We start from the raw sequence: 6,000 nt of genomic DNA, 5'->3' as shown, positions 1-6,000 counted from the left end.
GAACTCCTACTTTATGTAAATGCTGAGCGATGCGACATACCGACTGCCGATCAGAGTATAAAAGGCAGAGTGACGTCAGCTAGCTATTCACGCGAACAAAATAAGCCAAGATGGTGGAAAATACTTGGAAGCAGCTTATTTCTGTTTAAATCTAATCTGTTTGGTATTTTTTTCCTCATATATGGGAGAAATAAACATTTCTAAATCTAAAAATGCTGTTTTTGTAACCAGATAACACCTCTGAAATGATTTACAAGACATCTTACGGTGATGTTAGCATGCTAACTAGTGGTACAGGAACGTTGAAAGGTGTTGGACTAAAACAAATGACACAAACTTCAGTTCCGTTAATCTGTCAAGTGTGAAGTAAAAACTCATCGCGACAGTGTCGGGTTTTTCTGTCGTTTATAATAATTAAACATCATGCGCATTAACACTCAAGTAACCACTAGCTAGCCACACCTCCAGAACACCCATCAAGCAACAAACGGTAACTGCTTGTTGCCCTCATTTGTAGTTAATCTGACCATAGGGTAACTCTATAGGTTAACTAATTAGTTGTAGTTGCTAACTAGTAATCAGTCATTTGGTTCGGATCAGTTTATGTTCCATACAGCAGCTAACGAAATGCGTTATGAGCTGTGTTTACATTTGCCTGATGAGCGTGCTCGATGACATGATGTCGCCACCTCGTCTTTTGATGTCAGCTGAATTTCATATCTGTTTTCTGCCACAGGGGGGCGAGCTGTTGTTGATTCACGGTCTGGACATTAACGTGAACCATTTTTCACACCATGCTTTCATGCACACTGTGAGCTGATCACCGTGAACACGTGCGTGTGCTCAGCTGACCTCTGTCGACTTGAACACAGCACCATCTGTGTGTAGCGGCAGTGTTCTCTCTCTCCTCCAGCGCTTCTCCTGTCGCTCTCTTTACAAACGTGCACGCAAGCAAATCGTCCCAGAGATGCTGCAGATGAGCAGGTTTCTATTTCTGTTTTGCACATGTCGGTGCATGCAGTGGCCCGGCCGCATGATTTGGACTAACAAGTGTAACGTGACGTCATGTACAATTTTCTTAAAAATCCTTAAATTATCGTCGCCTTCATGTTTACTGTCTGTTTAAGTGTTAGCTTGTGTGAAGATGGTTTTGTCTCCATTACTGGTGACTGACTTCGAGTGCAGCGACGCTGTTCAGTCGACCGTCGTCTGTAAATAGATCAAATAAATGCTTGAGGATGAACCCTCTCTGGGGGTTCATGAACACTGACGTCTTTCTCTTTTTGGGCTTTCAGTCATTTATTCTTCAGTTTGTCTGTCACTCTGCTGAGCCAGGATCAGCTTCAATCATGGGTTTTTATTTATACGTCACAGGAAAATCAGGTGTGATTCATTTCTCCCTCGGGTCATCTCAGTCAACCAGTAAGGGTTGCTCAATGGTGTTGTCTTTATTCTACCAGCAGAGGGCAGCAAATGTCCAATTCAAAATGTACACTGAACATTTTATGGCCATAAACTGACGATGACATACATCAGCGCGAACATGACACACAGACTTAAATTTAAAATCTGAAAATCTCTTGCTGCCCACCCGAAGCTTTAATTACAAAACTGACAATCAACAATGTTTTTATTTATATACTTTTAATGGCCTCTCACAAGCCACGCATTGGGAATCGCTGACATATGGTAACGTATGTACTGACATCATCCAAAATATGAAAGAAACGCCACCAAACAGCTGCAAAAAATGAGAATAAAGAAATATTGACCAGATAATTTTAGTTTTTGTTTTGATAGAGCACCATGAGCCAGTAGTCAGTTTTGACCTAATCAGTAGCATTTAGGGAGACTAAACAACAGTTACAGTCCAACTTCTGTATACCATCACCTACAGAAATATGTATGGTGGCCATCCCAGAGTGGTGCAGCCAGGTTTGTACAGGGGTCAAAGGTTAAAGTTGTTCCAGTTTTGGTAAAAAGTGGTGCAAATGTTTAGTTGCACCAGTAGGATTAATAAGTGTAATAGTCTTGGTCCCCGAAGTAAAGGTCATACAAAGTCTGCATCTGCTGGGTTCTACAGTAGTGTTCAGAATAATAGTAGTGCTATGTGACTAAAAAGATTAATCCAGGTTTTGAGTATATTTCTTATTGTTATATGGGAAACAAGGTACCAGTAGATTCAGTAGATTCTCACAAATCCAACAAGACCAAGCATTCATGATTTGCACACTCTTAAGGCTATGAAATTGGGCTATTAGTAAAAAAAAAGTAGAAAAGGGGGTGTTCACAATAATAGTAGCATCTGCTGTTGACGCTACAAACTCAAAACTATTATATTCAAACTGCTTTTTTAGCAATCCTGTGAATCACTAAACTAGTATTTAGTTGTATAACCACAGTTTTCATGATTTCTTCACATCTGCGAGGCATTAATTTTGTTGGTTTGGAACCAAGATTTTGCTGGTTTACTAGTGTGCTTGGGGTCATTGTCTTGTTGAAACACCCATTTCAAGGGCATGTCCTCTTCATCATAAGGCAACATGACCTCTTCAAGTATTTTGACATATCCAAACTGATCCATGATACCTGGTATGCGATATATAGGCCCAACACCATAGTAGGAGAAACATGCCCATATCATGATGCTTGCACCACCATGCTTCACTGCCTTCACTGTGAACTGTGGCTTGAATTCAGAGTTTGGGGGTCGTCTCACAAACTGTCTGCGGCCCTTGGACCCAAAAAGAACAATTTTACTCTCATCAGTCCACAAAATATTCCTCCATTTCTCTTTAGGCCAGTTGATGTGTTCTTTGGCAGATTGTAACCTCTTCTGCACGTCTTTTATTTAACAGAGGGACTTTGCAGGGGATTCTTTCAAATAAATTAGCTTCACACAGGTGTCTTCTAACTGTCACAGCACTTACAGGTAACTCCAGACTGTTTTTGATCATCCTGGAACTGATGATGGGTGAGCCTTTGCCATTCTGGTTATTCTTCTAACCATTTTGATGGTTGTTTTCCGTTTTCTTCCACACGTCTGTTTTTTTTGTCCATTTTAAAGCATTGCAGATCATTGTAGATGAACAGCCTATATTTTTTTTACTAATAGCCCAATTTCATAGCCTTAAGAGTGTGCATATCATGAATGCTTGGTCTTGTTGGATTTGTGAGAATCTACTGAATCTACTGGTACCTTGTTTCCCATGTAACAGTAACAAATATACTCAAAACCTGGATTAATCTGTTTAGTCACATAGCACTACGATTATTCTGAACACTACTGTATGACACATGGCCACTATACATGTTTTTGTGAAGGTCAGAGTTCACAGGCTGGATTAGGCTGTCGTTTAGTCCCCTTACGTGGTCCCGAAAACCTACTTGGCCCATGGACTACGTCCACATTTTGGGGCCGGTCATCAGGACAGGATTTGTTACCAGTATCGTACCATATGTGGATCAAACCCACTTCACAGAGATCTGGATCATCCAGCAGAGGTTAAAGTGAAAATGACACATATTGGAGTTAAATGTAAATTCTTTGTGGACAATTTGTAGTTTTATTTTTGACATCCACCAAACTTATAGTGATTTTTTTCCTTTTAGACTCTCTTGATATTCATGTCGGTGTCTGTGTCTCTCTCTGGGTGGCCCTTTTTTGGTGTGAGAGTGGTCGTTTGCAGGACAGTGCTTTGTTTGGCGGTGCAAAGGCTTGTGGGAGATCGGGCCATTAGTGATGCACGGCGCCCCCTTTGCTCAGCGCCCTCGTTAGAGCAGCTTTGTCATGCCTGGTTCTTTGGTAACCGGCTCGTTTCGTCACCATCCTTGGATGTGTCGGCTTTTCCAGTTTATAAAGATGCCAACGCAGCACCAACACCCGTCATATGGCGACATTAACGACACCAGTCACACGTCATCATGGATGTGATTGTCCTTTGACTTCACGTGGCGTTTGTTTTAGTGTGACAGTCCGGCTCGGTTTTTGTTGTGTTAATTGCGTGGGAAACAGAGGATTACCAGGATCACAAAGGAGCTTCTCATCTTGAACAGCGCCATCTTCTGGTTGAAGTGGAAGCCAAAATAATGTCCACACACTTTGATAATTTGATTTTTTTTTTTATTCCAGCTTCTCCAGTATGACGGCGTGTGTGAAGCTGGCGTCACGTGACATAAATGAGAAATCAAAAGCACTGTCACATTTTTTTTTCTTTTTTTTTTTTGCTTCTTAGTTTTTGCTCCGCCCACCTGGGATTCTGCTCCTGTGTAGCAGAATGCAAAGCAGCAGATGGATGGATTATGTTTGGGTGCAGGAACTGGCTCTTCAGTTCCCACCAAACACATTCTGAGCGTGTGCTTAATCCTGAACACATTTTCCCTTTAAACCAAGTCTCACACTTCAAATGGTTTAAAAACTAAACCAGAACAGCACTCGCTAGAGCAGATATCACCTCCTTCTTCCTGATGACTGAACTTTGACCATGAATCTTGAACTTTAATCCTGATTGCTGCTAATTAATCACTTAACTTTGAACTTGTTCACTGACCTTTGATCCTGATGGCTGCTATTTCATCATAGAATATTGATGGTGATTTGCTTCTATTTGATCACTGAACTCTGATCCCCAGTGCTGAACTGACCATTGATTCCTCATCATAGATCTTGCTTCCTGATTGCTCTTTTGATCTGTGTCAGCACCAAACCTTTCTTGCCCCTTGGCCCATCCACAACCCTTTGGTTCCTTAGTTTGTTTGTTGTTGTTGTTATTTTTTTTTTTTTGCCTAATCTAAAAGAAACTAACAAAGAAACAAATAAATGCTGATGAAAACAGTACAAACGTCGAACACCGACACAACATTTAATCAACATAATTGTCCGAATGGCTTCGTTGATCAGGATGCTTTAGTTGTGCAAATATAAACATTGCCTCTTCAGATTTGAACATGAATAACTTTATTATTCTTTGCTGTTACACGTCCACTGAAACTCTGCTGTGTGGCCTCCAGCTTATAATATCTTAGTGCTATACATGATTGACCACTAGTTGTCACTAAACTCTATTCTGCTGTTCGGTGAGGCTTCAAGCTGAAGGAACTGACTGGAAGTCTCATTGAACTGCTTCAACATCATCAAGTTCTTTTTTTTTTTGTTGCCCGTTTGGTAAAGTTGGGAGCATTATGTTTTTATTAAAATATAAACCCTCAGAAAAGAGATCTTGATCTCAATGGGACTAAACTAGTTAAATAAAAAAGAATTACATTATCATTATCTCTGTGCAGGCGTCTGTCTGTAAACTTGTGGTTTCCACACAATAACTAAGTTCTCGTTGAAGGTTAATACACCACATAGAAGTTGTAAAGCCGCAATCTTTCGCTGCACAATTAGACCACCATCTTTAAAGCACCAGTCTTCCTCGATAGAAATAATTCCCAGATTTCATTATCGCCTCTACTATTAAACATATAAACGCTAAGTTCACATACAGCACACAGGGGGCGCTGTAGCCCACGGTTTGCATTTCTCTTGATTTCTTTGATTTATCTTCTCCAGCCATTAGATGGCAGCAGTCCAGCAGCCATTTTCACTTCCATGGAACCGAATCACAGTGAGCTCCGTGTACCTCTTTTCCCATGATGTCACAGCCAGGAGCAGCCTGGGATTATCTGTCACATCCACTCAGTCCGCCGCTGCGCGTCAGCTCCGAGTGTGCTCCAGTATCTGTGGTGCCGGTGCATTTGGCTCCAGGCTGTGACCAGCCTGGAGCCAAATGCCAAATTTGACAGAATGTGAATAATCTAATAATAAACTCTTGTGTCCTTGACAAAACAAATGAGGGATGAAGACGTCTCACAGTTTAAGCTCGCCATCTCAGCTCTGTGGGGTCTTTGTGTCCTCGCTGCACCATGAATGCAGAAGGTCTTTGTTTTTGGGATTTGTGCGAGTGGCTCTCTGCATGTGGGCTGGTTTGCGGTGATCCTGAGTGTTTTCCTTTATGG

This window comes from Thalassophryne amazonica, chromosome 15 (genome assembly GCF_902500255.1).
Source record: "Thalassophryne amazonica chromosome 15, fThaAma1.1, whole genome shotgun sequence".
Lineage (NCBI taxonomy): Eukaryota > Metazoa > Chordata > Actinopteri > Batrachoidiformes > Batrachoididae > Thalassophryne > Thalassophryne amazonica.
Note: the sequence above shows the minus strand (reverse complement) of the source record.